Source organism: Pinus tabuliformis, chromosome 5_1, assembly GCF_031772625.1.
Source record: "Pinus tabuliformis cultivar Carrire ecotype Pingquan chromosome 5_1, CPIR1, whole genome shotgun sequence".
NCBI lineage: Eukaryota > Viridiplantae > Streptophyta > Pinopsida > Pinales > Pinaceae > Pinus > Pinus tabuliformis.
This window is the reverse complement of record NC_142305.1, coordinates 298,313,747-298,332,701: the sequence shown is the minus strand read 5'-3', so window position 1 is coordinate 298,332,701 and position 18,955 is coordinate 298,313,747.

The window sequence follows — 18,955 nt, the reverse complement described above, 5'->3', positions numbered from 1 at the left end:
GTAGTTAACCATATTAAAAACTTTGTATTCCCTAGCCTTATGACCAAAATTTTTACATGAATAACAATAGTCAAGAATATACTTGGGTACCTTGGATAGTTGGATTTCCATGATGGTATCCTGAAATTGTCTTGCCTTGGAGGAGGTCCAACCTTTTTCTTCTCTTTCAGGTAAGGTGTCTTCTTGATAACCTTATAATAACTTCTTGAATCAACAACTTCATGCTTCTTGTAGTTTTCACGTGGTCTTTTGAGGACAAATATTCCACTTCAAGTTTTTCTTCAAACTTTTCTTTGGGGATTTGGTTCTTGCATCTTATTTGCATTAAGGTTCAATAAGAATTGATATTTTTGTAGCTCACAATGTTATCCATCCCTTGCAAGCTTTTAAACTTTTTACTGAGCTTGTTGACTTAAACCCTTAATGATACAATTTCTTCTTCATGCTTCAAACAATATTCTTCCCTCTTCTTTAGCTAGCATTTGGTAACTTCTTCAATTCTTCTTGCTTCTTCAGGTTGGGTCTTCAAGGAGATAATTTCTTCTTTAATCTCTATCTTCAGTTGATCAAATTTAGTTTGTAGCTTGATCAAGTCCTTGTATTTTTCTTTAATATGATTTGTCAAAATTTCTTCTCTTCTTTTTGCCTCTTAAACCACAACCTTTAAGTGAGAATCTTCCTTTTCAACTTGTCTTGCATAAATATCTTCTTTTCTTTCCCAAAGATATTTAGTTGAGGAGCATTGTCCCACCTTGTCTTTTACAAGATCTGATAAGCCTATTAGAATGTCATCCGTTTCTCTTGCATCATCTTCTTTTTAATCCTTTGTGGTTGTATCTTTTGTGAAAACTATGAACCATATATAACCTAGGGTTTTGAAATAGATCTCGATAGACACACTCCATAACTCATATTTTTGTTCCATTAAACATGGGGGGCGCTAAATATATGAAAATTGGCTCAAATTGATCTTCATTAATGACTTCAGTATGTTGTGGAATCATTGTAATGAAGGAGTCTTTCTTTTCCTTTTCCCTAAAGAATTTCGAGGCTATCTGTTTTTCCTTTCTCATATTATTCCCTAGATCTACATTCTAAATGTTAGACTGTGATGAAGGAACCCAATTTGATACCAATTATTGGAAATATTGGGAGGGGGGTGAGTAAATATTTCATAAATTTCAACAATTTAAAGATCACATGGAATTAACTAATCACAACAAATTAAGGGTACACAAGATTTATATTAACAATTTATGTATAGCTCGAGGAAGCTACAATTTTCAGTTTTATCAACCACTAATGGAGGGAGCTACAACCACTTCTTATTTACCAAGAACTAATAGAAGGAGATATAACCCCTAGTTTACTAGTATTCATTATAAGGAGGTGACAACCTCTTGAAGGAATCTCCAACTTCCTTTTCCTAGCACCACCCTGGCACCCTTAACTATAAAATATATAACAATAATTTTGGCTTCCACACTGGGTATAATGGCCCACTTAAAACAATGCTTAATCATCTTCAAAAAATCAATACAATGGCACTTTCACTACAACTATGTTATTGAACACTCACTACTACAACTCTGTCATTGAACATAGGCATAAACCAATGTGCCAATGGTCTGCCCTATGATCTACTTCTACTAGTCTCAAATTTGATATTTGGAAACATTGAGTCATCACATTGTCACCTTAATCTCCCCTTTTATTTTTCTTAAAGAATTTACTTTAACCACCCTTAAAGATTCTTCCAATCTCCTCTTCAATTTTTGTTTGTAAAGACTTGAGATTGTGTGGGACAAGATGTACCTCCTCAAACATAATGAATTTTGGAAAACAACCCATGTTTCACTCAACTTTCCATATGGGGAACAAAATGCATGTTCCAATAAGTTTTAGATTCACCTTCATCTACATGGAAAACAAGGAGGAAGTTGGAAGTTTGAAAATTGTGCAAATTTTGGGGCCGATTTATCAATTTTCTTCTAGAAACTCAAATGACCTGCGTTCACTTTGACTCATGTGGAGCTGTTAAAACATCATTTTAGAAAAAGAACATCTTCGATTTTCCCTAGAAGTACGCCGAGATGTTGAAGCCCCAAATAAGTGAAAGAATGTTGTTGGTGCAGGAATGTTGTTGTTTCACGAATGTGAGTGTAGGATTAAGGCCAACTATCATGAATTTAGGAATCACTGTTGGCGCATATATATAAAGGTAATTGACCAGTTTTTAGACCTGCATAAACACAATTCATTATTAATAACAAATTTGATGTTAAATATTTGTTAAAATAAAGGAGATGTGATAAATAATGAATTTATACCTTATCATACCCAAAAAATCAAAAAAGGATAACAGTAACCATAAAATGTAAACAAAAGTATGAGGTATTTTGTAGTAAAAAATAGTATAAAGTGAGACAAAATGGAGGCCTCACATCCCCCCATGTCGATCATCTAGCATGTCCTCATGCAATCAAATTAGTTATTGTGTCATCACTCCCTTGCAAAAAAATCAAAATTGAAACATAGATGGTCCCGCACTCACAGTAATGTTCTTGCTACTTTGCATAAACAAAGGTTCCTTTACTAGATCTAGTTATTGCGACATAAAAATGCATGTTGGTTTGTTTTTGTGCTAGATTATTTATTCATTAAGACTTGTCCAAAATAAAATATGATGCCAAGGTTACCATAGGAATGATGACAATGTTTTTACTACAAGGATAGTGCTATCATTAAATGAAATAACCAACCATCAAAATTTCCATAAGGCATTTTAGGAGAAACCTTAATCAATAGCTCTTCACCTTAATATCCTCATTTCAAATAGAAGTGACATAATTTCAAAGCCATGGCATTAAAAATGGATAAAAATAGGTAAAAAGAAAGATGAAAAAATGATACCTTCTGGGGTGACCATCTTACTGTTATCCAACATATAGTTGAAGCTACTCTTGTTGGGGAAAAATGAATCACTTACACTAAGGGTCCCATGTCCATGAGAACCTTCTTGTTTATGAAAGATAGAACACCAAAGCAGATTACTAGAAGGATCTTAAAGCCCTTTTCATAGAGATATGATAATGAGTTCATGGAATGACAAATACAACCAAGTAAGTCATAGCGAAAGATTAATTTTAATACCATAGGCATGGACACTGTTGCTAGAAGATGTCTATAGCCTCAACAAGGATGCCTTTTAACCCAATGAAATTCTTGTGTCCCATCTATATATATAGATTCAAACTCATTTAAAATTATTTACATTAGTTTAGAAATTAATTAAATATCATTGTCCTGCTTGCTAACCAACTAACAATAGTGTCATTCACAAGAAATAACAAGAATGAACAAGCCGACTCATGATGAGACATCTTGTCTTCTATATTTTGAACTAAAATCCATTACCCTGGCTTGGTAAATAGTAGAGGTAATTTCATTCTCATTAGGACTCATGATCATGGTAGGTCAACTAATAATGAGACCTTCTATCCCTCAATTAATCCTTTTAAAAGAAAATTTGATTACAATTAACCTTCAATAGGTTACTTAATAGGTGGGGAGAAATATTTTCTCCTTAAGAGCATGGGATGGCATCAAATTTTTTTAATGACTAATCTTTACTAGATCTTGCTACTTTAAAGACTCATTTTAAAGAAAGCATCTCAGATAATGACTGAAAGATTCCTAATGTTAATCATGCTAGGGTTCTCATGAGAGATCAATAGGATTTTATAGGAGTGGCCCATCCTAGGAGGCTTTTCATCAATACCTTTGAAGAAAAACTTGAAAAGGTTTCTTGGATAGAAACTTGATCAAGTGACTAGGTGAGGTTTAGGGTTTTGGGCTTATAAATGGAAAGTATTAAACATACCAATAACAAGTCCCCCTGATTAACTCAATGGATGACAAAACAATCATGAAGAGGAACCAACCAATCAATTTTAGTCCCTTTACAAAATAATGAGGCATTAAGAGGGAATTTCCTCTAATAAGACTTACCATAAGAGTGCATAATAACATAAGTTTCAATACTTGTGCCTTAAGGAATTACAGCTTCAAGGGTGTTGTTGTAATTGTTTTATTTCAGATGGCATGTTTATTTATTTCTTCTATACTTTCTTACACTAATTAAGAGAAAATAAGTTGTCCTTTAAGTGTAGGATTACTTCCATTGTATCCATGTGTTTATTGTAATGCTAAAAATACTCACAATTAGGTTTAAAATATAAAATTCAATGCATACCAGAGTATGAGAAATGAATTGCTTTAATTGATATGGTACCAAGAGTTGTTGAATGATGAAGGAATGGAGTTTGTTGATAATTTTTTGGACTAGGATTCAATAGGACCCACATATCCACGGTTCTCCAACTTGTATAATTCTTCCGCAACTTGATGTTTTCTCTCTTCATATTGACAAGGATGGTTAATGGAAATTCTAGGGTTTTTCTCTTGATATTGTTCATGAGTTTCAACAATAGTTTTCAAATAAATTCTAATCATTGATTTCTCCTCTAATGGTTTATGGATTAAAGTTTCTTCCTGAGGTAAATGTTGTGTGGCAATATGAGAAGTTTCTGAATCCACTGTTCTCCCCTCTCTAAAATATATGGCATTACATTCAGTGGGGGCGTGAGTAGGAAAAATAGGTGTTTTAAATTGATGTGCAACTTGATTGTTGGAATAAGGCTTTGTTTGCACAAATAGTTGGGATCATAGTGAAGGATAACATGGTGGTGCATTGGATGGGAATTGTAGCTTTTATGGCTTTGGTAATGGAGTTTTCATGGTGAATTTCCCTAGAGAGGAGGCTCCAAATCATCCTTGAGGTTGTGGGAATATCTGGCTTGAGGGAGAGGACCACTATGGCCATAAGTTGGGATATTGAATTAGAGCAGGATTATAAGTCTTCCATGGAACTATAGGGTTATAGATATTCTAATGAACCTGTTGAGGACAATAAATGTTAGTACATGTATTAAATGATGATTAGTTTTGACTTATACCTCGAGGTCAATTTATCTCCTTACTTGATTCCATAAATAATTATTGTAACCCTGGTAGTGATGGCCAATAATTTGTCAGATGATCCTCCTTGCACTTCTCTTGTTCTTCCCTCAAACCATCCAATTGTAGATTTAGAGAGGCTCCTGTAACTCCTATTCTTGTAGCTGATTTTAAACGATGAGAGGAAAGTTCTTGAGAATTATTAACAGTCTTAGAGATTCCTCATGAATGCCTAATGCATAATTCAAAAACATAAGCATATGGTATGTGAAAAACATCACCTTCTCCTATCTTATTTAAAGGTTCTAAAAATTAATCTTTGATTCCTTTGAGTAAGAGTTTTTTCAAGGTCTCTTTTGTCAAATGTTTATGTTTTTATTTTTGAAGATTGTATCGAAATCGCTGCACAAATTCCTCCAAACTTTCATCTTCCCCTTGTATCATTCTAGAAATATCTTCACTGGCGTGGTAGTTTTCTTTGTATTTCTTCAAGAATACATTCTTCATGTCTTCCCATATTTGAATACAGTTCCCACCAACGCTTATGAACCATGAGAGATTCTCCCCTTTTAGACTAATAGGAAACACTTGCAAACTTAAAGAATTATTACAATAACCATATCCTCGACAAAGTATTTCAAACTAAAATAAGAATGTATCTACGTCTTCGTTTACCAAACCATGAAAATTCGGTAGAGTAGACGGGGGAATAATGTGCATTTGTGCCACTCCTCCTGGATATTTGATAGGGGATTCAAAGGTAACGATGTGTGCCATTTCATACCAAAATAAAAGAGGTTCTCCACGTACTGATTTGAGACTCCTTCTTCGAATGTTCCCATCAATCAATTAGTAAAAAAAGGTTCATTGTATGATTGATATTAGCCTCAAACTCCTCATTGAAAAATGCCTTGAAATACCATTTTTTATTTTCAACAAGCTAGCTGGTGTATTTTGTCAACATATGGATTAGTATATATAGTGGGTTCTTACAACACCCTAGAAATTAAAACAAAATATGTAGGAAAGAAATAAAAATAACTTGCAAGAAAAACTAGGTAAAGAGCAACCAAATTGCAGAAGGTCACCAAGGTCAATCCCCTAAGTGCCTCCCTGAAAGTGATGCAAAAATGTTGGGTGCAATATAGGGTATATGAATTACCAACATTTAATGTTAATCCAGGGTTCGTGGACTTCAAGATGCAACATTGGAAATGTTAGATAAAGACCAAAAACCTACAAAAAAAACCCTGATTTGTTAGGAAATTTCTCACACCTTGCACTCCTACACCCTGCTTTGATACTGCACTCAAAAACAATATTTAGAAACAAAAACCTAGCTATTGCAAACACTCATCCTATAACTACTTGTAGTAGAAAGCAAACCCTAGCTGATAATCGAAAGGTAAATACAAATCCTAGCTACTCATTAAATGGAAATCAAATCGTAATTAAATAGAAAAATATAACTATTGTCAATTAAAGATAAACCCTTATTAAAGAGAAAAATATAACTATTGACAACCAAAGAGAAAAACCTAGCTATTGGCAGTTGAATGGAAAACCCTAATTACTAGGAATCTGGACTCTAGCTCATAACCAATGATCAAAAGGAATACACTTGATCTTACTGCCCATTACTTTTATGCGACACCAACTAAGAAATAGAAACACCATGCTTTAAATCTAATCTAAGGAACAACTAAACCCAATGTAGATGTGTAATCATCAAGAAATGGATTTGCTTAGATCTAGCTCTTTCTTCAAATTTGCAAACAACCAATTGAACTCAATCAATTATAAATTTTGGAAGTGATTAGTCACAACAAGCGATGACTTGCATACACAAAGATACATAATTATGTTAAATGACCATATTCTCCCTCTTCAACTTGAATCCTCATCAATCCATTCTCATATAAAGACTCGGGGTATATATCAATTCATTACTATTATGAAACTTCACTCTCATAAACCAAATAGTAACATAAGTTATGTAACTCCACTAGCATAAAACATTATTTCATTGATAATTACATAGAGGGTTACGTATCAATAATTGGATGATTCTTTTCAAAAAGAATGTGATGTGTCTCATAGGTTTAGGGAAGCCTAATGCAAATTTCATAAACCAAACTTTGTTTATGTGTAGGAAAAGGAATTCAATTTCCAAAGCCTTAGACATATGAATCCAAATGTGAACTTTATTTCCTTTAAGGATTGGTCCTTTAAATATAAATTACATGAGATAGTGCTTGAATTCAAATAATTAATGAAGACTCTAGAAAAAGAACTGAAACAACATAATGATATAATTATGTTAAATTCCCCAACAATATTGTTCCATTGAATTCCAATAAGAAATAAAGGCTTATGGTATTCTCAGTGATTTAAACCATTTATAAATTGGGATTTCAAACATATACCCCAAATGTTACTATGCATAATCATATGCCTTTTCATGATAAACAATATAGAGTGAGAAAAATATTCATTAATAAAGGCATAACTATGGTTGCATCCAATCATCACAAAAAAGGGTGCTCATAAAATTTCAAATCTCAGAGATCAGATATGTGTAGACATAAGAATGTAAGTTTCACAATCAAATTCAAAAAACTCTTGTACACTTCATGACTGAAAGAAACTGATACTCAATAATTTCAATGAAAGACCCTTATCTTGAAAATTTTATTACAATTCAAGTTATAAATAGAAAGAATCTCATATCAAAATGGTTTGGGCGTGTTACAAATAACTAAAATATTCTAGATGACGATGTATCTACACACTTTGAATCATAATTTCATTGTTGTACACATAAGGGAAATCAACAATACATGAGGAGAAAGAAGACATAAGTTGGAGATGAACGATATCCAATAATGAGGGCACATGATCAAGATATCATAAATATTTTTCTATTGTGCGAGTATGATGCAGGGGCCTAACCCGTCATGGCCCCCTAAAATCAAATTTAATTTCTAGAAGTTTCTAAAAGACACAACATGGTAGTTGTAGAGAGAGGACACAATTTCCCCTATTTTTGTAAAAATGTAAAACATATTTGAAGCCATAATGTGGCAATAGGACATCAATCCTAATTAGGGTTTGATTTTCCTGTTATATGATCAACCTATGAGCATGCCAGAAGAGTTGGTAATATAACATAGACATCAGGCCCATAGACTCTCAGGGCTAGTGATGCAGGATCATTAGAGCTTCCAAGTCATCAAGATTTTTAGAGATAAAGCTCCAAACATGGTTTCAACATGGAAAAGGAATTTTATTTCCTTATTGTAAATCATTTTAATTTCTTTATTTATTAAAGAACCATAGATAGAGATAATATTTAGTAGATAAGAAGAAAATCTTCCTTTTAAGGCATGAAAAATTTAGGAAATAAATCACGAGATTTTGTAGGAGAAAAAAATATTGGTAGCAATCAAAAAGTTGTTAGGATAAGAAAAAGTTTAGAAATCTTAAAAACTATTGGGGTGCTTATAGGATTTATAAAAGCTATGGATAGCCAAGATTTGTTCAATACGGCGAAAGTGAGTCTACCTTAAAAATCATGTCTTGTTTGTGGATTGATTTATGGATCTACGAAAATTATTTTGTTTGTATATGTTATTATAAATATCGTAAGCCTAAGGGGAAAACTGATGGCCAAATGAATATATAATCATGCGAAACATGTTCATATGAATTTGGTTTCAGAATGGAATTTTTGCATGCTTATGGATTGTGTAATATCTCTGCATGTGTTTCAATGAATGTCTTTATATGATTGTAATAATTAACTGGTTGAGTAATTATATTTCTGTAGAATTCTTGGTATTCTTAAGATTCCAGGTTTGTTGAAGTGAACATAGCAGGAAAATTCAATTTTTCCTAAATCACTTAGAGAGGTTGTACATGTAGCCAATTTATTTGGAATATATGCAATATATTTTTTTGACACATATGCGTTGTTTATTTTTTTCATGCAACACTATTATATTATCTTGTTCACCATGTTTCGTTAGAGGGGTCGAAATGTGAGCTAGGGTGTTGTCAAAATGTGCCACCAAGAGTTTTTGAAAAATTGTAGTGGGGGGCACAAATCTAGTAAACCTAGGGGGAGACAAGAGTTCTTTCCAATTATGGCTTTCCTCTGAGAGGGAGACATGGTGTTGGGACTGGTGTATACAAGCACCCAACCATGTGATCAAGTTTAAATGAACTAGGACAAGTCTACTCTGGGTGAGACACTAGATCTCAAAGATGAGAGGTAGGAATTATTAAACCAAAATTTTGGAACTTGTTAGTAAATTAACAAGGGTTTAATATCAAATATACCCTAGACCGAGTTGAAGTGAATTTTTTCCCTGAACAAAAAAATTTCATGATAAAAGGGTCTGATCCCCTAATGCACAAAGAACTGTAGTGGGACTTGACATTTTGTTTTCAACTACCTCTTTGAGATCTTTGAAACGAGGTATTATCATAGCCAAACAAAGATCGCATGCCAAAGTTACGACCCCGGGAAGTTGATGTACCAATTTATCGAAATGGGGCTTACAGTTTTGCCGCTTCATCTCCTAGGTTTAGGATTTTGGATGGTTAGAATTTTCCATTTTTTCTCAATCATAAATAGGCCTTTGAGCCTCATTGTAACACATGTTAAAGGCATGTAGCTTCCACATATCTTCTCATATATAAGCTACCATCACCCAAGCTAGTTTATTTCCATTATGTTTGTAAGCATATTTCAGTATTCTGATATTAATGAAATGAAGCATTATTTCTGTTGCATTTATGTATTTATGGTTATATGTGTAACTTGTTGTGTTATTGTTTAAGTTCAAATCAATGATATCAGAATGATCTTCTCTTTGTATGTTTTTCTTTGTATGTCCCCAGCAAGGTTGGGGTATAAGGAGTTAATGCTCAATCTGGTTGAAACTTTGCAAGACCAGGCTCGCAAACCCTGATGACATCCCATGGAAGAAGAAAAGAAAGATGAGGGGGCATGACATGCTTTCAAAATATTGCTTGAGGAAGCCCTCGAGCAACAGAGGAATGCGATTGGATAACTTCGCCCAGATCCTTCGACAACTACCCACAGGCGACGCATCTTCATGAAGCGGGGACTCTAAAGGTGAAACTACTTTAAAGGTACATGTTAACTTTGATATTCCTGTATTTGAGGGCTAGATAGATGCAGAAGCCGTAGATAAATTATTGAATCTATTGGAAGGATATTTTTGATTTGACTTTTCCAATCAAGAAAATATTACTTTTCAATTCGCAAATCTGCCCACACGTCAAGGACTGGTGGGAAACCTACTGTGAACAAAAGGATGAGAGGGAACCCTCACTATTTTCAGTGGCACCCACTTGGGATTCTTTCCTAGACACCATCAAGGAACAATATTACCCTTTTGCGAGATATGAAGATAAATACATAAAGTGGACCACACTGTTATCACTCAGGTTGTCCCTTTTGACTCCTAAAGGGATACGGCCGAGGTAACCACAAACCAACTTTGGACTGCAGGTCCTAGCCTACCTGCAGTTAGAGAGGGCTCTCTCTTTATGATTTAGCTTTGTTGAAAGGGATGATTTTAGGCTAGATATGATGCACAGGGGTTATGATTGAGTTTTGGTGGGAAAACTGACACTTTCAGGTAGAGAGGCCGAGTATAGTCTGAATATTTCAGGCCATTGGGCGTGGAGTCGAGGAGGGGAACTGCTGGTGCGTTTTCTTAATAATAGTGAGGGAACATGGAGCAAGATAGCTGAGGTTTGAAGCAATCTTCAGGTTTAAAGGGTGAAATGAATGCTAAAGAAAGAGAGGCAGTTAAGAATCTCTCCAACAGATTAGCAGAGAAAATAACAAGGCGCTACCTAGGGGCAGTTAAGAATCCCTAGATAATTGGCCAACACCGGCGAATTGGGGTAAACATGAGCCGGAAGGAATTCAATGTTCATAACCAATTCTTTTAGAGGAAAACATCAAGAAACAACAGAGATTGAGCATAGAGAGTATTTAAACTAATTCTAGGCTATTCTTTTTTTCTGCTATTTAGATAATGGCAAACACCTAAACAGAGATAAGAGGCACTTATTGCTTCAGGCCGCAGCGCAGGAATTCCATCTTCAACTCTTCAAAACAATCATCAACAATAGACAGTTCGCTCTCCAAGCTTTAAGCAATCTTTGATTACATAAAAGTTCAGGTATACACAACGAGTCTCCAGTGAAAATTCTCAAATAACCAACCCTTAAAACTATACATAGGGTGGTATATATAGGGCAAAAACTCTCTGCAGAGTTACTTTATTACATCTTGACCTAATTAGGTCATAAAAAATGACTACTTGACCTAATCCTATCCTGAAATAAATACAAAAAATATCTTGGGCCGTGCTCAGGGCCGATGTATCAAAACTGAATAAATGATGCTGTCCTTGGTGGCTTGCTGCAGTGTTTTCTGCAATAAATGAGTATGGGTTTCTGCTTCCTTGTTGTCCTGGTGCTTTGAATGCCTTGATGGTGATTTGAAGGCAAGGATGGGCTGATGCTTATTGATTTGACTTTTTGGGGGCTTCATCAATGTTCAGGTGCCTCGAGCCCCTAAAAAATCATGACTGATTCTCTTTGGCATCTTTTCTTCCATTGATACTCTCTGACAAAATCTGGACTGCTGATCTGATGTGCTGCGGGTCTAATCACCAGTAAATGGCCGCTGTTCAGCCTTTGTATCATCTGGAATTGTCTTTTGATCCTTTTGGTATGCTCTGTGAAGAAAACAGATCATTTTTGCGCCTTTTCGGGCTTCCTGGGGCCGCATGGTGAGAAGATTCCTTAAAGATTCCCTGAAGATTCTCCATTTCGGCCTAAAAATCCTGCGGCGCAAATCGCTCATCAAAAACTGCCTCAGAATTCGATTCCGGGGCTCCAAAGTGCGACTTTTGCGCCTCTGCGCCCAAAAAAGAGCTGATGACGTCAGCATTGTACGGTGGGTGACGTCAGCATGACGTCAGCAGGGCGACGTGGTGGGATGACGTCAGCATGACATCATCACGTACGGATGATGACGTGGTAGGTACGATGGTGGGGACACGTGGCAGTGATGTGGCAGGAGGCCACGCAGGTAGGTGACTCATCGGGTGACTGGACAAGGGGTGACGTGGGCGGTGACTGTGCAGGGGGTGACGTGGGCGGTGACGTTACCTAGGCAGGAGGCGGTAAGTGGTATGTGGCGCACCGCTTTTCGGGGACGGCGGTTTTGGAGGGAGGGGCTCCGCCACAGCCCAGCGTCTGATGCGTGGCGAGAGTACGGCGGTAATATCGCCCATCTCCCGGACGTTAAAGGCCAAGCGGTTCGGGGATGGGGCGGCTCGCCCACCGTCGATCTGCGGGGCTGTGGATCGGACGGCTGGCGGCGGACGCGAAGGGACGGTGGGTTAAGTGCGGGGTATATGCGGAGTATATTCGTTTTTTAATATTTGCGCGGGTGGGTTAAAAACTTAGGGAAACGGGTTTATGTTGGTTTTTACAGGCGCGGGCTTAATACTTATGCACAGAAACTTTGGGTTAGGGGCGGAATATGGGTTTTTTAGGGGTTTTTAGGGTTAAGGGAGAGGTTACTAGCCGACCAGATGTCAAACTAGTTCCTTAATGACTCGGATGGGCTAAAAACAGCCCCAGATGGACTGTGATTTCCCGGACTTATAGAGAATATGGCTATATTGCCAGGGAGGGGTATTTACATAGGGGAGTTTATATACATGATTAAAAATAGGGGAAGGGGGAAAATTGTTAGGGAGTTATATAATAAGGGTGATGAGAAGAAGGGAGAGGTTAGTGAATTCCAGCCTGAGTACCTCCAACTGAAAAACTGCCTCGAACCGAAAAATGGATTGCTTATCAAAATTGGAACACAGCAGTGGCACTTAGACTAGCACACTCTTATGGACACTTCTTTGGCCATCTGTAGCAAATATGGAGCATTGCAGCATGCATAGTACGACATATTTGGCATGTAAAAATGTCGATCATGAAAGATGATTAACCTGCTGCAGCAGGAGGCTAACAGTGGCTCCACTTGGGGATGGCTTTTCCTTGTGAAAAGCCAAGAATAGCAGGCCAGACTGCCTTGTATTCAATTGTTGCTGTGTTCTGCAAATTTCCCTGTGCTAGCTGCCTTATTGATCCTACCTACCTACCTACCCTAACCAGTACTTACTCTGCTGTTAGGTGAAGTGAAATAGCCAATGCAGCCACTTAAGCAATAATATCATGAGTGGGCTTTGCTGCTTGTGCTTGCTAGTGGGACCAACTGAGATTTTGCAATTTGTTATGGCTTTGTCAATCTTTGAGAAGATCAGGAAGCTATTGACCTCCTTTGCGGTGTTTAAATACTGTACAAAACTGTCCTGCAACATATATATACAATTTCTAGGCTGATTTAAAGAAATGTACAAAGGTTGAGGATCGCTACCATGCCTTGGAGTCAGGGGATCATCGACAACTCGATACTGAGCCTTGCATCCTGTTAATGGAGAAGAGCACTGATCTTTTTCATCATTCTGCCTGCCAGCGGATAGGTCATTTAGAACTTGCAGAGGTGCCTGTAATTTATTACAATCTGGCTTGAATAGGACTTGACTGATCTGTGCAGGCTGCTGGTCTTCTTCTTCTTTGAACAACTCAGATGGCTGAAAACAAAGAGGCAGGGGATCCACTTGGATTATTTGGTCATATACTGCTGCTTCTGGATCTACCTCAATCTAATATTCAATGGCTCTTTGGGGCTGCAAAACTAGAGGCAATACCTTTGGAACAATATCTTAATTAACCTCCAGACAATCAATAGTAACACGCGGTGACACTTGATCATATACAGCATGATAGTTATCCTTGATAAATTGAAAAGATTCAAAACAAAAGGGTAAAGTTCCTTTACTGAAATCAACACACTCTGCGTTTTCTTCCTTTTCTTCATAGCTGAGATGGGCATGCTGATCATTGGGTTCAGGTTGCTGAACCTGAACACTGCTTCCTGCCAAAATAGGATCTGATTCCTCTGCAAGGCTGATTTGGTCATTAGGCTCATAGTCATCATCATACAGATCATATTTGGGCAGACAGTTGAAAGAAGAGAAGCTATTATATTCACACAGTATATCAAGAGACTGCTCCATCATGTATGGCTAGATGAATATGTCATCTGTTTTGTGGCAGGTTTGTTCGTGAATGTCACTACTTTCCTGTTGTGAAACAGATCTGTTCTAGTGCTCTGAACATTCCACTTTCATTGTGATCAGCTGCATCATTTCCTCTGTCCTTTGTAACACACTATGAAATCTTTCTTTTTGCTCTGCTTTGCGCTGTTCTTCCCTCCTTCTTAGATTTGCCTCTACGTCCAAAGCTATGTCCTGCATCTGTTTCAAAGTGGACGGGCATCTTTCTCTCAAACAGAATTCCATCTCTGTGTCAAATGCTCTAGGATATTGCAATATAGCTAGATCAAGGGGAGGTCTTATATTTAAAGGCATGGACTGATACACTTGATTGAATCTGTCTGAAAACTGTTGAACGGATTCATCTGGATGCCTTTCTAAATGATTGTATTCTTCGATGAGCACGAAGAGATTACCTCTGATCATCCATCTATCAAGGAAAAGCTTGGCACACTGCTGAAACTTAGAGATGCTAGCCTCAGGCAACGCTTTAAACCAAGTCCTAGCTTCGCTTTGCAAAGAAAGGGAAAATAGTCTAAGACTGACATCTTCATCTTCCACTTCAAATGTATTAAGATAATCTTCAAGAGCCTGGATATGTTTCTGGGCAGTAATACCATTCTCTCCATCAAATTTAGGGAGATATTCAGGATGATTGGTCGGCAGAGGACCAAGCACAGGAGGCAAAATGAGCGGCTTATATCTTTCAGGAACTTTACGAGGCACGGGAGTATGTACAGGAACTAGAAGACTGGGTTCTATTTTTGGTTCCTCCTTGGCTGTATGATGATTTTCAACAGCATTTGAAAGTTGCTGCTCTAATGTGCAAGGAGGTTTTTCAACAATCTTTTCCAAAGGAAAAACATAAAACTCTGACATAAAATCGTTTTTAAAGTACAATATGCACAGCAAAATCTGGTGCAAGAGAAAGAACATGATCTCTTGGATGATAGTCCAAGTCAAGAGCCTGATCTGCTTATATAATTCCTTCGGGTTCATTTCTCCAGCGGAGTCTTTATTATGAGGATGATGTGGAGTCGCCAGGTGGATGAATCAACCTTGAAGTGCCTGATCTCTGTCCACCGTCACAGATCAGAGCCGAACATGAAAAACCCTGAAGAAAAGGAACACTTTCTCCAGAAAACGAGGCGAACTAGTCAAAATTGAGGATTTACACTAATAAACACATGATTCACTTCCCCAGTGGAGTCGCCATTATGTTATCACTCAGGTTGTCCCTTTTGACTCCTAAAGGGATACGGCCGAGGTAACCACAAACCAACTTTGGACTGCAGGTCCTAGCCTACCTACAGTCAGAGAGGGCTCTCTCTTTATGATTTAGCTTTGTTGAAAGGGATGATTTTAGGCTAGATATGATGCACAGGGGTTATGATTGAGTTTTGGTGGGAAAACTGACACTTTCAGGTAGAGAGGCCGAGTATAGTCTGAATATTTCAAGCCATTGGGCATGGAGTCGAGGAGGGGAACTGCTGGTGCGTTTTCTTAATAATAGTGAGGGAACATGGAGCAAGATAGCTGAGGTTTGAAGCAATCTTCAGGTTTAAAGGGTGAAATGAATGCTAAAGAAAGAGAGGCAGTTAAGAATCTCTCTAACAGATTAGCAGAGAAAATAACAAGGCGCTACCTAGGGGCAGTTAAGAATCCCTAGATAATTGGCCAACACGGGCGAATTGGGGTAAACATGAGCCGGAAGGAATTCAATGTTCATAACCAATTCTTTTAGAGGAAAGCATCAAGAAACAGCAGAGATTGAGCATAGAGAGTATTTAAACTAATTCTAGGCTATTCTTTTTTTCTGCTATTTAGATAATGGCAAACACATAAACAGAGATAAGAGGCACTTATTGCTTCAGGCCGCAACACAGGAATTCCATCTTCAACTCTTCAAAACAATCATCAACAACAGACAGTTCGCTCTCCAAGCTTTAAGCAATCTTTGATTACATAAAAGTTCAGGTATACACAACGAGTCTCCAGTGAAAATTCTCAATTAACCAACCCTTAAAACTATACAGAGGGTGGTATATATAGGGCAAAAACTCTCTGCAGAGTTCCTTTATTACATCTTGACCTAATTAGGTCATAAAAAATGACTACTTGACCTAATCCTATCCTGAAATAAATACAAAAAATATCTCGGGCCGTGCTCAGGGCCGATGTATCAAAACTGAATAAATGATGTTGTCCTTGGTGGCTTGCTGCAGTGTTTTCTGCAATAAATGAGTATGGTTTTCTGCTTCCTTGCTGTCCTGGTGCTTTGAATGCCTTAATGGTGATTTGAAGGCAAGGATGGGCTGATGCTTATTGATTTGACTTTCTGGGGGCTTCATCAATGTTCAGGTGCCTCGAGCCCCTAAAAAATCATGACTGATTCTCTCTAGCGTCTTTTCTTCCACTGATACTCTCTGACAAAATCTGGACTGCTGATCTGATGTGCTGCGGGTCTAATCACCAGTAAATGGCCGTTGTTCGGCCTCTGTATCATCTGGAATTGTCTTTTGATCCTTTTGGTATGCTCTGTGAAGAAAACGGATCATTTTTGCGCCTTTTCGGGCTTCCTGGGGCCGCATGGTGAGAAGATTCCTTAAAGATTCCCTGAAGATTCTCCATTTCGGCCTAAAAAATCCTGCGGCGCAAATCGCTCATCAAAAACTGCCTCAGAATTCGATTCTAGGGCTCTGAAGTGCGACTTTTGCGCCTCTGCGCCCAAAAAAGAGCTGATGACGTCAGCATTGTACGGTGGGTGACGTCAGCAGGGCGACGTGGCGGGATGACATCAGCATGACGTCATCACGTACGGATGATGACGTGGCAGGTACGGTGGCGGGGACACATGGCAGTGACGTGGCAGGAGGCCACGCAGGCAGGTGACTCATCGGGTGACTGGACAAGGGGTGACGTGGGCAGTGACTGTGCAGGGGGTGACGTGGGCGGTGACGTCACCTAGGCAGGAGGCGGTAAGTGGTATGTGGCGCACCGCTTTTCGGGGATGGCGGTTTTGGAGGGAGGGGCTCCGCCACAGCCCAGCGCCTGACGCGTGGCGGGAGTACGGCGGTAATATCGCCCATCTCCCGGATGTTAAAGGCCGGGCAATTCGGGGATGGGGCAGCCCGCCCACCGTCGATCTGCGGGGCTGTGGATCGGACGGCTAGCGGCGGACGCGAAGGGACGGCAGGTTAAGTGCGGGGTATATGCGGAGTATAATTCGTTTTTTAATATTTGCGCGGGTGGGTTAAAAACTTAGGAAAACGGGTTTATGTTGGTTTTTACAGGCGCGGGCTTAATATTTATGCACAGAAACTTTGGGTTAGGGGCGGAATATGGGTTTTTTAGGGGTTTTTAGGGTTAAGGGAGAGGTTACTAGCCGACCAGATGTCAAACTAGTTCCTTAATGACTCGGATGGGCTAAAAACAACCCCAGATGGACTTTGATTTCCCAGACTTATAGAGAATATGGCTATATTGCCAGGGAGGGGTATTTACATCGGGGAGTTTATATACATGATTAAAAATAGGGGAAGGGGGAAAATTGTTAGGGAGTTATATAATAAGGGTGATGAGAAGAAGGGAGAGGTTAGTGAATTCTAGCCTGAGTACCTCCAACTGAAAAACTGCCTCGAACCGAAAAATGGATTGCTTCTCAAAATTGGAACACAGCAGTGGAACTTAGACTAACACACTCTTATGGACACTTCTTTGGCCATCTGTAGCAAATATGAAGCATTGCAGCATGCATAGTACGACATATTTGGCATGTAAAAATGTCGATCATGAAAGATGATTAACCTGCTGCAGCAGGAGGCTAACACACACTACGACAAGGAAGGGACCAAGATGTGGTGAAGTTCACAAATGTTTTCCATACCCTCCGTACGAAGTTGGGTATCAAGGATTCTGATTGGTATTTGGTGCTCAATTATTGTGGCTGTCTACATAAGTTCATCCAAGACAAGATGGAGTTCATGGAAATATCTTCGCTTGGCACGACATGCCGATACGCTATCAATATTGAGCAGAATTTTAAACAGAAGAAGCGAGACATTGGATCTTTTAATCCGAAGCAAGGAAAAGGCACTCCCAAACCACAAAGAAAAGGAAAAATCCAAGGTGGGGCAACCCAGGACAACCCGCTGAAGCTGAAAGTAAAGAACAACACTATGAAGATAAAGAATGACATGGGAAAATGGTGTGAGTTCCATAAGAGCTCCACTTACAACACAAGTGAGGAGCTAAAGGATTGAGAATCAGACGCATGTTCTGACTCTGAGTCAAAACCTGATAAGGGGAATGAGAAAGGGAAGAAGATCATTAATGTGGAGCCTAGTGCCATCGTGCCAACCACCAAGATCCAGAAGAATGAGCCTTAAAATCCAAAGGAGGAGGAGTGCCTCTTTCACTCACAGATGTGAGTGAAAGATTCTCTACTACAGTTCATTGTTGACAATGGGAACCAAAAGAAGCTCATTTCAACAGAGGGCATGAAGCGGTCGGTCCTACCGATGATAGTACATCTGCAGTCATACACCATCAGGTGGCTTCACCAAGGACGAGATCTCTTTTTCATCCAACAGTGTCGCCTTCCCTACAACATCAAGCCCTTCACAGATGAGGTACTGTGTGATGTTTCTCCTCTTGAAGTTTGTGATGTATTATTAGGACACCCATACTTGTCAAAGCAATAT